Here is an 18,979-nt window from a genome sequence, read left to right as displayed (position 1 = left end):
AAATCACACATAAAGATCACTTGTGATGGACTGCCTCCACACATATGACATGAATTAACCAATGAATGATCATGAAGATATTCACTCAGCTATGCAAATCATGAAGGGGTGCCAATAATGGTGAGCAGGACTGTAGCTGACTCAGCATTCACAATTCTCTAATAACCCAGATTCTAGGTTGTTCTTTTAAACTTAACTTTATAGTAGCTCAAGAAATCAGACTCAAGACTTTTTGACTCCAGAAGTCAAGAAATTAATAAATTTTAACCCATTTTTGGGGGTAGAAAATTTAACCCAGTATGCTGGGTCAAACTGATAACCTAACTCTGCTGTGTTAAAGCTACCAAATATTGGCTCTGTAAAAATTTGACCCAGAGCTGGATTACAAATTGAGCTGTTTTTAAACCGAGCAGTTTTAAGTGTTTAGGGAGAGCCCTGTGGCAAACGCATCAAACAAGAATACATATTTAGAGCAAGGGTATATTTACTCCCTCTGAGACATATTTAATTTGGTTGTTGCCTTGACAACATGAGACTCACAAAGAGAGGCCGTGGGGTTGGCTGTAATTATGGCTTCTTGATCAGAGGCTTTAATCATGTGAATGAATATGTTCAGGCTGTCATACAGGCCCTGTGGCTACATACACATGACCATACACACTGTGTGATCTCAACTAGAAGAATTAAGATTCATTATTGCACTTGAACTTCCAACCTTCAGAAATGAACATTAAGTATAGTTTTAAAATAATCAAATATCTGAAACCACTGTTTTCTGTAGATTTAATGAAAGGAGCCCCACAGTATTTGTCTTAAATTTGGGGGAGGAATAAATAATTCATATTAGTTGCAGAGGCACTTAAAAATGATACTCTAAAGAAACTGTACGAACAAATATCTGAGAAGATATTTACTTTTTCAAGAACCCAGTTTATACAATATTCACATTCCGTATCAATGGAGGGGCTTATTATTGTCACCCGCTGCCAAAAGTTGAAGGCAGATGATAATGTTTTTGCCTATCTCTTTGTGTGTTTTTCTTGGTTCGGGATCATAAATCAGGTAATTAGACATTGTTCAAGTTTAGACTCATTAAGACAACACATGGGGGATGTTTCAAAACAGTTTACTGAAAAACAAAATATCCTTCAGTTGTAGAGCAAGGAACAGGCAAGTTGCCAGGTGAAAGCTGTATAGTTTACAAGAAAGAAAAAATGGTAATGTAAACAATAAAAACCCACATACATTGTTTATATATATATATATATATATATATATATTTATGCACTTCAAGACAAACTGCTTACTTATTGTATAACAGACTACAGCTAGTGGTTTTGAAGCCTTAACACAAAACAAAGAAAAACTAATACATACATTTTAAAATGTTCTTTTTTTTCTTCAGAATTTTAGTTTTAAACAAAGTTTTTCCCACTAACCTACTGACTATTTGTTCATAAATTAAACACTGATTTCTGTTGCTGTTTGCTCTGGTATCTCAGCGACAAAAAACAAAAACAAAAACTGTTTTATCTCTGAAGTGTTTTATCGTTGGTATCCATTGTTTGTAGTAAAATAACTTAACTATGCCAGGCCAATATGTGGCATTGAATTGCTGCCAGGAAATTACAGAATAAAAAAACAGGAACAGCAAAATAAAAAAGACTTGAAGCACAACTATAAACACAAGAAGAAAAAGACAAAGATGTTGAATACAAAAGAAACAAACAAACAAACAAAAAAATACTTTTTGTGGACTGCTGACAAAGTGGAACTTCTGCTTTTTGTCACATTAAACTACTTTAGGCTGGGAGTTGTTTCAGGTTAAATCTTTAAATACATGAACATAATGAACGGTTTCAGGCATAATATCCAACGAGAGACAAAAGGAAGAGTTTTCCTCATACTGATTAAAGAGTATAGGGTAAATTATTTGAACTTTTATTTATTATGTATTTTATTATTCATTTATTTTATAAAGTTATTCATTTATAAAGTAAAACTGGCTAAATGATAGCCAATTAGTTAAAGTGTCAGTGTCAGGGTTCCTGTGTGTGCGTACGAATGATGCATCTTTTCCAGCAGAGATCTTGGTGGAGAATCTGGGCAGCCTACACAGGTGGAGTTCATCAGTGTTATCAGAGTCCTGGAAATAAAGGAGCAGCAGAGGCTTCACTCAGCGCTGGATGATTAATGTTTACCGGTAGTCTCTCTGGCCTCCTCTTGTAGTCAGTTGTTACAAGTTGTTGTTTTGTCACTTGTGGATTTACCAAAGGTTTATGGTCCCTGTGTTTGCTGCCTTCAAGTCTGCCTCACTGGATTTTCCAAGAAGGATTTGTTCTACTGTTTCACCTTCTGTGAATCCTACCTGCAACTCACCTGTCTGTACCTCATTTCTCCGCCCGGCTCCACCAGACCTCCGGCTCTCTGTGCTATCACCTTCCTCGTATTCGTCTCAGGAATCACCATCTTCATTCCCCACACAGGACCCCGGCCATTCTTCGGACTCTGGATCATTCTAAAGTAAGCTCTCTCTTTGTTTCCACCTCTGAGCGACTCATTCCAGGCCACCTTTAACTCCACTCTCATTCTAGACTATTGATTGTGTACTCCTTATCGCCCTCCAGAGAGATCAGTAAGATCAGTCAACTGTTCTGTTCCTTTTAAAAATAAACCTATTTCTTACTTTGACTCTGTCGACTCTGCATGTGGGTCAGAAGATTAACGCCGACCATGTCAGTCAGTCTTTTAAAACCGTTCCAATTTACTACATTTTTATATGTATATTTGATGTTTTTCTGCAGGTTTTGTGTATTGTTGACAGTTCAATAAAGCGATAAAAGCACCTTTTTTTTTTTTTTTTTTTTTTGTTTCAGATTCATGTAATTTATTTTATTTATTTACTTATTTTAGCTCTATAAGGCAGTGTTACTGTTGCACAGCCAGTGCAGTGGTAAATCTGTTCATTGAAGTTATACAGTAAAATAAGTTTTGCTATAGTGAGCAACTGGTGTATGCAGTACAAATGGAAGCATGTAATCTGTCATTATTGTTCTTACACCTGTCATAGTTTAGATGGGAGGTGGGTCTGCGATATTGTTTTCAAAGACTGCATTTAGGCTGTCTACACAAGAATGCAGTGGTGGCATTTAAGGATTTCCTCACTCTGGAACATGGTTTCCAAAGCCACAATTTAGGGGCCCCTAAAGCGTTTCCATGTGGACAGAGATTAAATAGGATCACAAGAGATCTAGTGTTAGTAGTGGCTGTGTTAATGAGTGAAAAGCAGCAGAATGTGTCCATGGGGCAGACTTATTTCTGCCCCAATGAAACTTTGTTGTCACTGTCTAAAGTTCCAATCTCTGTTAAAAGAGTGATAAGATGAACCTGGTGGTGGTGACATGGGTAAAAAAAACTGACTATGAATCACCAAAACCTACTTTAAATACAATTTTAAAAACTTCCAAACAGTTGAAAAACACACAACAGAACAATACAGAGTAATAAACAATTTACATTGTTTATTGGGAGGAGCTACTTTGTGGGTGAATTTTTTTTTGGTGGGCACCCTTATGGACCAGCCATGCCTGTTTGCAGTGGTAAAGCACAATACCAAGTATTCTACCAAAAGAACATTCTCTGGGAGGTAGTACATCTACATAATCCATGTCAACCTCAGAGAAGGATTGCAAAAAACAAGGTGCAAACCATTCATAAACTTCAAGAATAAATGACATTGTTATACCATGTCCCAAACCTATCATTTAAAAAAGCCAGAAAGATTTGGGAAACATTCTTTGGACAGATAAAGGGATACTCAACCTGAGTCAGAAGGACAGGATTAAGACTAAGTTAAAAACCTGGTCTGTTTTCTGAAGCATCAAGAATCTCCTCTGTTCTGGAATGGGCATGGATTGCTTGTAATGATGGTAGTGTTTATTGATGATGTGATGGAACACAGGTTCTGACTTAATGTGGAACAGATCCACTGTTTGCCCACATTCAGCCAATTGCAGCAAAGCTGACTAGGCAGTACTTCAAGACAACACTGCAACATTCTGCAGCAGCAATTCAGAGTGTTTGGACCATAAAAAAGTGAAATATTCTATGTCAATCTCATGATTTCTGCCTGACTGAGCTTCATTTAATTCTGTATAAATACCAAAGATTTGTTAAATGTACTTGTTATTCATGGCAATGTTTGTTCAGTTACATTTCAGCCCTTGATAAAGAGAGAAATTAGTCTCATCCCTGCTTCTTAATTTTCTGTGTGAATCAAAGCTTAGACTTTGTACTTTAATGAGTATTTATTGGCAATAAAATTAACATGTTCTGGTAAGCAGCTATAATAACAAATCAAGGTAAAAAAAAAATCAATAAAATCTGCTGTAAGCTAAGAGAGGAGTGAAAAAGAAAAATGGATCGTAATGCTGCTGCATCTAAAACTTTGCCTTCTGCACTGCAAGGTGATTAATAGATAATGATAGAAAGGGCTTCTGGGAAATCAGGGACACAGATAGAAACCTGAACTGTGATTTAACATGAATCTTTTATTTTTGTCATGCTGCAACAGGGCAGCCCACTAACGGAAACTATTGTGGAAATAGTAAATGATGATGATTATTTCAAGAATTTAAAAAAATTGGGGAAATTTTATGACACTTGATTTAATAAGTTTAATATGTTTATCAATGTCATGATATGTCATTCATTCTTTCTTACTAACTCATCCCTGACTGCAGGCTTGTTAGTTCTACGTTTCTCTTGCTGCAAGGCTGCATAGTGTGAGGGCCAAAGGTGGTGACATGTCACAGAAACAAAAGAGAGAAAGAAAAAAGGAAAGTATCGTGTACATGTTTGTGCATGTGAGGGAAGCGGGGGTTGGAGTTGGGGCAGCACAGCAACTCAGAGCCAGTGAGTGCTGCATTGGAGGCCCCCCGTTTGATGTGCACACAGAGAGAGGAATGACCCAGTTCAGCAGTGACATGTTTATAGCCGATGAGCACAGGCCAGTGATTTAGCTCTCAGAGATTGCACCCTGGCTTCAGGGCCCTCTCATCTGAAGCACATGGGCTTAAAATCATTGAGGAAGATGAGACATGTTGGCTCGCACAAACTCCTGTCTCTGTGTCCTCCTGTCTTTTCCCCCTTTACATTTTCAGGGTTGCTCACAGCATGACAAGGAATCAGCAGCACTCTTCATCCTTGTTCAGTCATGCTAAAATATCTAGATTTCTTTGAAACTTTGTAAATTATACTACTAAACATCTGGTGTACATATCCATGGTACATCAGTGATAAATATTACCCATCACCAAAGACAAATATTTTTGCCCATATTTGTGTCTATTTATATCTGCCTGTTAGCAAAATGTCTCATGAAATACTAGATAGATTTTATTGAAACTTTCACAAATTAATCATTGGATACACATCTACAACTAATTCATTTTTAACTTTATCAACACAAAAATGACTCTAACCTGATCAATTTCTACAAATTACTGAGTTACCTTCTGATGGGGGCAGACCGGTAACGAAGTCCAGGGAGACGTGTGACCAAGGTCGAGCTGGAGTGGGTAGAGGCTGCAACAGTCCGGCAGGAGGTTGATGATGGGCTTTGTTTCTGGCACAAACAGAACAGGCTGAGACAAACTCCTTTATATCTGTAGACATGGTGGGTCACCAAAAGTGTCTCCTAGTGAAAGTCTACATTCTGGTTATACCGGGGTGACAGGTAAACCGGTGGTTATGAACCCAGTCTAGTACCTTGCCAATGCCTTAGGAATGAACCTCCTCCCCGGGGGTCCGATACCGGGGTCCAGGTCCGACTGTTGAGCCATATGGTGTTCTCAGTATCCCAAGTAACAGATCCCACGAAGCAGGTAGGTGCCAGCCCGTTGGTGTCTGTCTTAGGGGTGTCAGAAGATGAGAACTGTCTTGAGAGAACATCGGGCTTGAGGTTTTTGGAACCAAGTCTGTAAGTGATGACAAAATTGAAACGAGCAAAGAAAAGTGACCTCCTGGCCTGTCTAGGACTGAGTCTTTTGGCTTCTTGCAAGTAAGTGAGGTTCCTATGATTGGTCCATATCACAAACGGATTCTCTACCCCCTCAAGCCAATGTCACCATTCCTCCAGAGCCAACTTTATAGCCAGGAGCTCCCGATTACTAACATCATAATTTTGCTCTGAAGGTGACAGTCGCCGGGAGAAAAAGGCATAATGATGAACCTTGTTATCAACAGAAGAACGTTGAGACAAAACTTCGTAATGCCCCAAGGGGGTCTTAAATGCCGTCTTCCATTCGTCCCCCTCCCTTATCCTAACTAAATGGTAGGCATTACGGAGGTCTAATTTGGAGAATATGGTCGCGGAATGCAATCTCTCATGCACAGAGTCGATCAACGGGAGCGGATACTTATTCTTAACAGTAATAAGATTGAGACCCCGAAAATCAATACATGGTCGAAGGGTCTTGTCTTTCTTTTTGACAAAGAAGAATCCTGACCCTAAAGGGGAAGTAGACAGGCAAATAATACCAGACGCTAAAGAGTCTTCTATGTATTGCTTCATGGTTTCACGTTCGGGACCTGAAAGGTGGTAGAGATGACTCGAAGGTAAGGGGGAACCAGGCAGCAAATCAATGGCACAGTCGTACGGCCTGTGCGGCGGAAGAGAGAGAGCTCTTTGTTTACTAAAGACCGGAGCAAGATCATGATAGACCTCCGGCACTCTAGTGAGGTCTGTCTATTCAGCTGGTTCTAATGATCTTTTCTCGGAGGGCACACTAGCGGACTTCAAACAATGCAATAAACAAAATTTACTCCACGACTCAATACGCCTTTGAGACCAATTAAACACAGAATTATGCGTTTGTAACCAGGGAAACCCGAAAATGAGTTGAGGTGACGCAGAAAAAAAACCAAAAAACTCACCCACTTCGGGGTGGTTCCCTGATACCAGTACCTGGAGGCTGACGACCTTGTGTTCTGTCTGGGAGATGGGTTGACCAGTAAAGCCTGTGACAGAACGCACAGATTCCAGGGGAGTTGTGGGTAAGTTGAGTTGTTCCACCAAATCCTGAGATATGAGATTGAGTTCTGATCCCAAATCCACCAGGGCAGCAATTGCTAATGAAGTCTGTTCAAAAATAATGTTAGCTTGTAACGAAAGCAGAGATGTTGGGGAGAAATTAACAGAGCCCGACAAGTCTCCCCGACTCATTGACGGGCGGAACAGTTTCCCCTTAACGGGTACTTTGCCACAAAATGGCCCTTCTTACCACAATAAATGCATTCTTTTGCAAGGAACCTTCTGCCTTTCTTCTGGTGTCAGCTGTGTGCGACCAACCTGCATGGGCTGTGGTTCTGCTAACTGGGCGCACTGACTGGGAAAAGAGTCCTTTTCGCACCGACGTTCTCTGAGTCTGTTGTCGATGCGTATAGCTAAGAAAATTAGCTCATCCAAACTCTCCGGTTTGTCTCAGGAAGCCAACTGATCTTTTATAGCCTCAGATAGTGAATTTGTAAACACCCCTCTCAACGCTAGCTCATCCCATCCGGCTTCCTCCGCAGTAATGCGGAAATCTACCGAATGTTCGGCAACAGACCTTCGTCCCTGGCCGTGTGAGAGCAGATGCTTGGCTGCTTCCTCTCATTGTAGCGGATGGTCAAAAACTCATTGGAACTCCTGCACAAACTGCTGAAACCCCAGAGTCTCCACACGATGAGAATTCAAAAAAGCCTGAGCCCAACAAAGTGCTTTCCCTTTTAATGCTGAAACGATAAAAGTCATCTTGGCGGCATGAGATGGGAATAAAGACTGACAGCGAGAAAACGCTAAGTTACACTGTAACAAAAATCCTCCACAACGATCAGTGTCCCCTTCAAATAATTCAGCCGGTCTGAAATCCGGTTCCCGAACCAGAAGTGAGGTGGAAGAAGGGGCGGCGGTAACAACAGGGGAAGTTGCGGGATTCACAGGAAATAGAGTACCTAACCGATTGTCTAAGGCTATATGCGGTGTGAAACTTGATTTAATGTGGAACAGGTGTCTTGTTGTATCTGATACAGTTGTTGAATGAGCGTTTCATATTGATCTAACCTTCTTTCATGATGAACTAATGTTTCTGCAGTCTGTCCGCCACCGGAGCCGCTCTTTGACTCTTGATCGGGTTGGAGCATTCTGTCAGGTTTAAACAACGTCAAAGAGGGGAAGCGGCTTGACGACTGACAGACCACAGGAGACTAAACGTACGTGAAGTGAGTTTATTTACAGTGCAGATAACACAGGTACTGGCGCTAGGATCTGTAAGAGAAGGCGGAAGGTACGTTGGAGGACAAGTGAATAGGAACAGGCTTGAGATAGGTATAACATGAAGTAGTTCCAGGAGATTGTCTTGCTTACTCAGAAGGAGGCTGTATCCGGAACAGACAGATGGTGACGAGGTAAGTGTATATATGTAGCAGAATGGCCTGGGGACCATAAATGCACCACATAAGTGCCTGTTTCCCATTGGCTCTGGAGCCAGCTGACATCATATAAAGGCGCCTCACTGACCCATCTGACATCACGTTGTTTGCCTTCTGGTCTAATTTCCACATCAGTCGGTGCTGTACATTGGCTGCGCACAAATGCGCTCGTGAATGCTGCATGAAGGACACTCGATCTCTCCTGGTAGGAAGTTTCTCCCATTTTCTGTACGTTAGTTAGCTTAGCTTTAGCTTAACCTCCGTTGTTTTAATAGGTTGCCCGTAGCAGTTTGCCTGGTCTCCCCAGTTATAGTAGCTACATTTCTTGGGCTCAAGTGGTAAGTTTAATGTCCATTTTTCTCGGTTTTAAATTTAACTTTTTAACATTATTTATTCTTGTTCAGACGCTGCTGTTTGCCCTTTGTGGGCTTCTTGCCCGTTGTCCCACATCGGATTTGTTTGTGACGCCCAGCTTCAGCTGACGCTTGCGCTGGTGCTGCTCTGCGTGCGTCCCGTCTTCTTCTGTGGCCCTGTTGGTTCATCTCGGCTTCAGGACAGAACATTGAACATAACAAAAGGCTCAGAGATTTTACCACACAGGTAAGCAATGCTCCAGCGCTGGTCTGATCTCCACCACGGCCTTAAGTACACTGCCTCGCTGATCGAACTCATAGTCTGCAGGTGTGGATGCCCCGATGACTCCGCCCGTAGGAGGAACTGGAACGTCCACCAGGAAAAAACTCCCAGATCACCACATTGATTTAGTGTCGTAGTAGCTGAGAGTCATTGCAAACACATACTCTTAGTGCTAATAGATGATACAAGATCTTTGACATTAACTACTGGTATCAGCCCTGTTCATATGTTAACAAAATATCTTATAAACCATTAGACAAAATTTAATAAAACTCTAAGAAAGTAATAATTGGATGTCCAAGCCAACTCCCCCACCCCCACCAAATTCTGCCATTGTTAGAGTTTCATGCTATGTCCTGGTTCTCCTCAGTGCCTCCTTGTGTTTTCTTAAATTGTTCCTGCTACGTCAGCTTTTTGGTTTTCATTATTAAAGTGTTTTTAAAATTTATAGTTTGAGCTCCTTGTGTTCAGTCTTCATTCCTGCATCCAAATCTACAAACCATGACAATTTAATTGGGTCATTTCATTCACACAATATAATCTGACATTATCCTTTAATGGCTGGAGTCTGAAGTTATCTTAGAAAGCAGCTGAAAATAATGTATTTCAGTATATTTGCTTTATTCTAGACTAGGATACTCTGCTGCTTTTTACAGTATAAAAATTGGATTTATACAAAGGTATAAACAACTCATTTAAACTATATGTTGTTGGGAAAATACGCACAAAGTTGGCCGAAATATAGCCGTTTTCCTGTTTTCTAAAGTCAGTTTGCTGTGACATCAATCTTGATTTTAGGTGGCTCCAAAAGTTAATCAGTTGTAGATGTACATCCAATGATTACCTTCTGCAACTTTCATTAAAATTTGTCTAATGTTCATGAGCTCTTTTGATAACAGAACACAGACTTTGAACAAAAATACTTTTGTTTGCCTCTTGGCTGTGGGTGATAAAAGTAGTTTCTGACTCAAACATTCAGCTCATGTTGTTGATTTTTTTTTTCTGTGGGCACTGGGGAATGTATATGCTCTGAAAACACTTGAGCTGTGTCTAAATTTAACAATAAAATTGAATGATTTACAGGCATGTGCAGGGAAAGAAGGTCAATGTATTTCTGCACTGTGATAAGATGTGAAATTTGTGGCAGGAAACCCCTTAAGTGAAGAGAAATTGTGCACCACTGAAGACTTCACACATTGTGACTTCATCAGCAGTGGGGGATGGAACTTCATATTGCCAAAAAAAGACTGGGGATGAAAGTATGAATATATTATTGGACATTTTAGGTAAAACCAATTGACTCTATTAAACCTTTAAAGGCTCTATTTAAGCTATCACTTTCAACATCTTCATGAATATTGAAATCTATTATTATTATGACTTTATTAGTATTCAATAATAAGTCAGACAAAAAAATGAGACTAAGGACCTGGTGGACAATATATAACAACATGTAAAAGTGTGTTGTCTGATTTCCATTTTGGATGAGAAAGAATGAGGGATAAAAATTCAAAAGAATTATAACTAATTGGTTTAGCAATAATCAATAATCCTAACTAAAAAAGCAGCTAGTCCTCCACCTCATCCTGTTGTTCTAGGGACATGAAATTTTAAGTAATTAGCAGGAGTGGATTCATTCATACTAATGAAATCCTCCTGTTGTAGCCAGGTTTCTGATAAACAAAATACATCAATTAGATAATCAGTTATCAAATCATTAACTAACAGAAACTAGAGGGAAAACATCTGTATAATCATCCACATTTAATGGTTTTTTTTTTTGTTCTGGCAAAGTAACTGTTTATTTTTTTAAGATTTAGTTTTAATTTTTATTTTCAGAAACTGCAAAACTATTCCAAAGATTTTTACGTTTTTTTCGGACCAAAATATAATTTTTTATATGATTTAAACCTAATTTATTAAAAACATCATAATTTACCAATTTTAAAACATAATTATTGTAACATTCCAGCAAGGCTGGGTGAGACGCAAAGCCCTGCTGGAAAGCCCCGGAATAAAAATGTATGAATTTTTCCTAGTTGTGTGTTCAGATGGACTGGTTTTAATCAACTGTTCTGTTCAGTTTTGTTTTTGTTGTTCATTGTGAATTTGGCACCGCAAGTCAAATGTTGAACCTGGTGTATAAAAGGGTTGTTAGAAAATATGAAAATAAAATAAAAGAGTGATGTGAGCGGAAATCGCCTGCGTTGTGACTCTGCCAATACTACCATTACCGGTTAGCAAAACACTATCAATCAATCAAATTTTATTTGTATAGCACATTTCCGCAGCAAGGCATTTCAAGGTGCACTACAATATTAGCAGAAATTCTGCAAAAATTACTGTACATATAAGGGTGACATTAGTATTTTACATTCTAGTACTGCCAGAGACATAGCAGTACAGTACTGTACAGTATAGAGGTTTACCCTTTACATTCTTTTTTTTTAAGTGTAATGTATGAAGCAGAGTTTGAAATGAAGCTAAATGGGAGTGCTCTAGGAATGCAACCCCTGAGAATTTTCAGGGGTCTCCTGTACACACACACACACACACACACACACACACACACACACACACACACATATATATATATATATATATATATATATATATATATATATATATATATATATATATATATATATATATATATATACACACACACACACATATTGTAAGGATCTGGAGTTAGCCCCGTCTTGGGGCGGCTCCACTAACCCTTGCTCCACAGGTGATCCTGATCCCACTGATGAGACCTGCCAGTACTTAAGCCTCCAGCTGAGACCAGACCTTCGCTGGAGCATTGAACCTCCTGGGTTAGACTCTCAGCCGTAGTGTCTAATCTCAGTTGTTATTGCTACGCTAACCAAGTTCTCTATTGTACCTTGATTCAGGTTTTTGCCACGCAAAGACGCTCATACCTTACGGAAACTTACCTGGACCGCTGGATACCTACCTTGACTGGATTACTGGCTCTTCGACGACTGGATCACCTGGGACACTTTCCTCACCTCCTCTACGCAGTTTGACACCTCCTGGACCTGTAAGAAACAGAGACATTATTCACTCGCTCCATAGACTCTACTGATCATATTTGGTACCCGAGACTCACCCTACTCCTCTTGCCTTTCAGAACGCTCCCGAACCTGGCTCACTGTATATCTCTTGCACCTGTAAATAAACTCACTTATCTGTAGTTACGCCTCCGTGTCTGGTTTTGGTCTCGCTCCTGGACAAACATTTCCTGAGTTCTTGTCAGAATTCTCCAGCCATAAACACTTGTCCAGAGCGATGCCAGATCCAGAACTGGGTAAGATCGTATAGGATTAGGAAGGAAAATATCTTTGTTAAAACTCCATATTTGGACTTTTCTTTGGTCATCTTCGTTTTTTGCCACGTCCGTAGTAAATCTTTTGTGGGTTAAGAGAATTACTTCCAAGATGGCGGACTCCTCTTCACGAACTGAAAGTACCGAAGCAGCTTCCTTGTTAGCTCGGCACGAGTCTATGATTAACGCACTTTGCGAAAGACAGCAATCAGAAACCGGCCGTCTCGATCAACTAACTGTACTTACGCAAGATATTCATCAAAAATTATCATCGCTAATACCCCACACCGCGGATTCCTCTTCCGCTTCCGCCCCAATAGTATCATCACTTCCGGTGCACACTTGCGGACATTTCCGCGAGGTTCCATCACCTACTCCCGAACATTTCTCCGGCGAAATTGGTAAATGTGCTGTTTTTTACTTCAATGTTCGTTAGTGTTTGCTCATGTTCCACATTCCTTCCTAGACGATTCGTCTAAAATATCCTATATAATCGGGCTTCTCAGGGACAAAGCGTTAAAATGGGCAGAGGCAAAATATAGCTTCCGAGCTATCCGGCTAACTCCCTTCAATCAGTTCATTGAGGATTTCGAGCAAATGTTTGGCGTCGGATACAACGAGACCGAGATTACACAGAAACTGTGGAACTTAAGGCAGTTTGCTATCGATTTCCGCACTTTAGCCGCTACGTCCAGGTGGAATGAGCCAGCGTTAAAGGGGGTTTTCATTCACGCACTTCAGGAATCTATTAAAGACCAGTTAGCAGGATGGGATGAACCACGATCGTTGGATGACATAATCGCTTTAACAATCCGCCTGGATAACCGTCTCCGGGAGAGGCAACGTGAAAGGGGCAGTAGGACGAGCGCCCCGGGACGGAACGCCATAAATATGGAAACGGAACCAGTTGTTGTTCAAGGGATGGAACATGAACCAATGCAGGTGGGAAGGGCTAAGCTAACCTCAGAAGAGAGACTAAGGCGCTTAGAGTCCAAGGAATGTTTTTACTGTGGGGATAAGAACCATTTCCGGGCCAAGTGTCCTCATTTAAAAGGACAGACTCACTAGGTGTCCGAGGGGTACTAGTGAGTAGTCTCTCGCAACCCCTTGGATCACGACTTTTCATTCATTCCACAATCATTAACCGTCAGATTAAGATTCCTGTGCACGCTTTAATAGATTCAGGTGCCGAACAGAATCTCATCTCAGACGATCTCGTTAAACAGTTGCAATTAAAACCCGTACAATTATCCTCACCCCTTCCTGTTATGGATATATCCGGTCAGGTCATTACCAGAATCTGCTGCAAGGTCTCCCATCTTCAGTTCCTCACTTCAGGCAATCACAGAGAGATGGGGGAATTTTTAGTGTTTTCTTCACCATCTACACAGATGATTTTAGGTTTTCCCTGGTTACAAAGACACAACCCCGTAATCAATTGGGCTGAGAAGAGAGTCGACTCGTGGAGCCCTTTTTGTCTACAGTACTGCCTTCAGGCAAGGCTTTGTCTTTACCACCCCACAGACCATACGACTGTGCAATAGAGTTACGTCCAGGGGAACCCTTACCTACCAGTTGGCTGTTTAACCTTTCAGGACCAGAACGTGACTCCATGAAGTCCTACATTGAGGACTCGCTCGCCTCCGGCATCATCCGGCCATCCATGTCTCCTCTAGGGGCAGGCTTCTTCTTCGTGGAGAAGAAAGACAAGAGTTTGCGACCCTGCATCGACTACCGGGGCCTAAATCATATCACGGTAAAAAACAAATATCCACTACCCTTAATTGACTCTGTTCATCAACAGCTCCACTCAGCCACTATCTTCACCAAGTTGGACCTCCGTAACGCTTACCATCTTGTAAGAATCCGAGAGGGGGACGAGTGGAAGATGGCATTCAAGACCCCTCTCGGACATTTCGAATACCTCGTCATGCCATTCGGACTCACTAACGCACCTGCAGTCTTCCAGTCCCTCATTAACGACATTCTAAGAGACTTTTTGAATATTTCTGTTTTCGTTTATCTGGATGATATTTTGATTTATTCTCAGGATCCTTCTCAACACCGTTCACAAGTTTGAGCTGTTCTGCAAAAGCTTTACGAGAACCAACTGTTCATGAAAGCCGAAAAGTGTGAGTTCAGCGTTTCCACCATCAGTTTTCTGGGCTTCATCTTTGGACAAGGATACTATCGCACGGACCCTGAAAAGATCAGAGCAGTTGCCGACTGGCCCACTCCCACTGATCGCCGACAACTGCAGAGGTTCTTGGGATTCGCAAATTTCTACAGAAGATTCATTCAGGACTACAGCAAAATCGCAACTCCTCTCACGCAACTAACCTCCATAAAACAACCCTTCATCTAGTCTCCCGAAGCTCAATCCGCCTTCGGTGAGTTAAAGTCTCATTTTGTCTCTGCTCCAATTTTACGTCACCCTAACCCTAAGTTACAGTACATTTTGGAGGTAGACGCTTCTGACTCAGGGGTAGGGGCCATCCTCTCGCAGAGGTCCTCTGAGGACAGCAAAGTTCACCCGTGTGCCTATTTTTCCCGTCGCCTCACTCCGGTGGAGAAAAACTATGACGTCAGCAACCGGGAACTACTAGCCATAAAACTAGCCCAGCCTGGAGGCACTGGTTAGAAGGTTGCGAAGTGCCGTTCATCATCTGGACTGATCACAAGAACCTGGCCTATTTACAAACTGCCAAGAGGTTGAACCCCCAACAGGCTAGATGGTCTCTGTTTTTCGGGAGGTTCAACTTCACCATCACATTTAGGCCAGGTTCTAAGAATGTGAAACCAGATGCATTGTCCAGGTTATGGGCTAGCCCTAACTCCTCTGATGAGGAGGAACCCATAATTCCACCTTCTTTAATCATAGGTGCTTTAACGTGGGATATTGAGAGGGAGATCCAGGAGGCCCAACAGGGGGAACCTGACCCCGGAGGGGGCCCTCCTGGCAAAACTTACGTCCCAGCAGCAGGTAGGCCAAGGGTCCTCGATTGGTTGCACTCCCAACAATTCTCTTGCCATCCAGGGATCAATCGAATGATTAAGCTTACTACTCGTTATTTTTGGTGGCCAAACTTAGTGGCTGATGTCAAAGAGTTTGTCACCGCCTGTCCCACGTGTGCACGCTGTAAAAGCAGTAACCAACCCCCAGCCGGTTTACTGCAACCCCTAGCCATCCCTAGCCACCCATGGTCCCATATCGCATTAGATTTTGTCACTGGATTACCCCCCTCTCAGGGTCACACTGTTATACTCACCATTGTCGACAGGTTCTCAAAATCTGCTCACTTTATTCCTCTTCCCAAGCTTCCCACCGCCCTTGAAACCGCAGAAATAATCACGCAACAAGTTTTTCGGTTGCACGGGATTCCCATTGACATTGTTTCCGACAGGGGGCCACAGTTTACATCTCAAGTGTGGCAGAATTTCTGTAGGGGACTGGAGCTAGAGTGAGTCTCACGTCAGGGTACCATCCTCAGTCCAACGGTCAGTCTGAGCGCTGCAACCAGGAGTTGGAGGTGGCTCTCAGGTGTCTAGCCAGCGACAACCCATCCACCTGGAGTAAAAAACTTGTTTGGATCAAATATGCCCACAATACGTACATCTCTTCAGCTACAGGATTGTCTCCCATTGAAGCATCTTTGGGTTTTAACCCCCCACTGTTTCCAAGTTGTGAACCTGAGTTAACCGTTCCTTCTGTGCAGGCTCATCTACGAAGATGCAGGAGTGTTTGGAGGCAGGCCAGGAGAGCCCTTCAAAGGACTTTGGAACAAAATAAGAGATACGCTGATCGTCACTGCTCCTCCACACCTAAGTACAAGGTGGGCGATAGGGTTTGGCTGTCAACCAAGGACATCCCGTTGAGAGGCACCACTAAAAAATTGGCGCCTCGCTTTATTGGGCCATTCCCTATAGAGAGGATCCTAAATCCCACTTCAGTCCGTTTAACTCTCCCGGCCTCCATGCACATTCATCCATCTTTTCATGTCTCTCAGTTAAAGCCAGTGGTGAACAGTCCTCTGAGCCCTCCTACCATCCTCCCCCCTCCCACCTGGTTAATCGATAAACAGCCTGCTTTCATGGTAAATCGCATCATTAACGTCCGGCAGAGAGGCAGGGTACGTCAATTTCTGGTAGACTGGGAGGGCTATGGACCTGAGGAGCGCACATGGGTTCCTAGGTCATTTATCCTCGACCCCACGCTAATCACGGACTTTTATAGAGCTCACCCAGATAGGCGTCCTAGATCCGATCGTTGGGGGGGTGTACTGTAAGGATCTGGAGTTGCCTTGGGGCGGCTCCACTAACCCTTGCTCCACAGGTGATCCTGATCCCACTGATGAGACCTGCTAGTACTTAAGCCTCCAGCTGAGACTAGACCTTCGCTGGAGCATCGAACCTCTCAGCCGTAGTGTCTAATCTCAGTTGTTACTGCTACGCTAACCAAGTTCTCTATTGTACCTTGATTTAGGTTTTTGCCACGCAAAGACGCTCATACCTCACGGAAACTTACCTGGACCGCTGGATACCTACCTTGACTGGATTACTGGCTCTTCGACGACTGGATCACCTGGGACACTTTCCTCACCTCCTCTACGCAGTTTGACACCTCCTGGACCTGTAAGAAACAGAGACATTATTACTATTATTATTAGTACCTGACACTCACCCTGCTCCTCTTGCCTTTCAGACCGCTCCCGAACCTGGCTCACTGTAAATCTCTTGTACCTGTAAATAAACTCACTTACCTGTAGTTACGCCTCCGTGTCTGGTTTTGGTCTCGCTCCTAGACAAACATTTCCTGAGTTCTTGTCATATATATATATATATATATATATATATATATATATATATATATATATATATATATGACAAAACTTATTCTTGCCTACCCTAACAACATTACATTTTAAAACTCACCAAAAAAGAACATAACTTAAAATCATCATTCAGGTCATTCCATAGTTTCATACCGATAACTGAAGCACACCTTGACTTTACCTGACTTTTCTCTTTTGCACATTCAAATATAAACAAACCTCACAAATTATATTTATTCTGTCTTAACTTAAATAATTTTTGAATACCAGAAGGAAGACTTTGGTTTAGTGCTTTATGCAATTTTTCCAATATTTTTATATATACAATATCTTTAAATTTTAATGTATTACTTTGAATAAAGAGTTTATCAGTTGGTTCACAATGTCCCACCTTATTAATAAGCTATATAGCTTTTTTTGCAACTTAACTAAAATATCAATGGTTGTTTTAGTTGCATTTCCCCAAATTTCCTCAATTTGGCATAACCAAAGAAAAATATATAATATGCAAGCCTTTAACGTTTATTAAATCTTTTGTTTTAAACAATATTCCAATAGTTTTTGCAACTTCATTTCTAATGTATTGAATATGAGGCTTCCAACTAAGTGTATTATCTATAATAATCCCTAAAAATTTTGTCTCAAACTCTTTCAATTTCAACTCCATTTATACATAGCTTTACATTATTATAGATTTGATTACCAGAAAATATCATAAACCAGGTGTTTTGTCTATAGAGCGAAGCCGAAACCAGACACAGAGACAGGAAATCAGGTAAGTGATTTACTTACACGTGCAGGTATTTACAGTGATGATTGTTATGGGGCAGTCTGGAAAGCAAGAAGGAGCAGGGTGAGTCTCGGGCACAGATCTTAATCTTGCATAGGAGCAGATAAGTTTTTGAGTAATGTTTTCTTTCTCTTACAGATTCAGAAGACGTTCGTGGCATTGAGGAGAGGACAAAGGTTCCAGTGGCAATCCAGGAGGTAAGGGGTCCAGTGGTCCGTCAAGGTAAGTAATCCAGTCATGGTTCAGGTAAATTCCAGACAAACAGTAATCGTCAAGGTGAGGCAGTAACCTGGGTCGAAGAGCAAAAAACAAACATTTAACAAAGTCTTTAGCTTAGGGTTAGAATCTATGGCTGCGACTCTAACCAGTAAGGTTTGATGCTCCAGCGATGATCTGGAACCTGCCGGAGGCTTAAATACAGGATCTGCTCATCAAGGTAATCAGGTGCAGCTGGAGAAGGAAAGGTTAGTAGCGCCGCCCACAGGCGGAGCTAACTCCAGATCCTCACAGAAAATACCATGAATTTGGGTTTCCTTTCATTTAATGACAACTTATTGTAATCAAACCAAGTTTTCAACTTAACTAACTCCTTTTCTACTATTTTTATGATTTCATCCATATTTTTTCCAGAAAAAAAGAAATTTGTATCATCAGCAAACATTATAGACTTCAAAATACTGGATACTGCAAAAATATCATTTAAATAAGGTATAAATAATTTAGGTCCTAAAACTGAGCCTTGAGGAAGACCCATCCATCCATCCATCCATCCATCCATTGATCCATCCATTCTCTTCCGCTTATCCGGGGTCGGGTCGCAGGGGCAGCAGCCTAAGCAGGGAGACCCAGACTTCCCTCTCCCCAGCCACTTGGGCCAGCTCCTCCAGGGGAATCCCAAGGCGTTCCCAGGCCAGTTGA

At 41.6% G+C, this 18,979-nt stretch overlaps 1 long non-coding RNA gene across 4 annotated transcripts in view; it reads left to right on the top strand.

The window, feature by feature from the left end:
- LOC119617695 overlaps window positions 1-18,908 on the top strand; it is a 31,933-nt gene extending 13,025 nt beyond the window's left edge. Inside the window, exons 2-6 of one of the 4 annotated variants that reach the window (XR_005234062.1) lie at window positions 2,086-2,523; window positions 12,006-12,154; window positions 16,156-16,272; window positions 16,923-17,071; window positions 18,200-18,908. This is a non-coding gene — a long non-coding RNA (uncharacterized LOC119617695). Of the gene's footprint in view, window positions 1-2,082; window positions 2,524-12,005; window positions 12,155-16,155; window positions 17,072-17,141; window positions 17,258-18,199 lie in introns of those variants that run through there. The other 3 variants (XR_005234059.1, XR_005234060.1, XR_005234061.1) reach the window with 3 other exon arrangements.
- The last annotated feature ends 71 nt before the right edge of the window (window positions 18,909-18,979 follow it).

This window comes from Kryptolebias marmoratus, linkage group LG14, assembly GCF_001649575.2.
Source record: "Kryptolebias marmoratus isolate JLee-2015 linkage group LG14, ASM164957v2, whole genome shotgun sequence".
Taxonomy (NCBI): Eukaryota; Metazoa; Chordata; class Actinopteri; order Cyprinodontiformes; family Rivulidae; genus Kryptolebias; species Kryptolebias marmoratus.
Note: the sequence above shows the minus strand (reverse complement) of the source record. Positions and strands in the feature narration are given on the sequence as shown.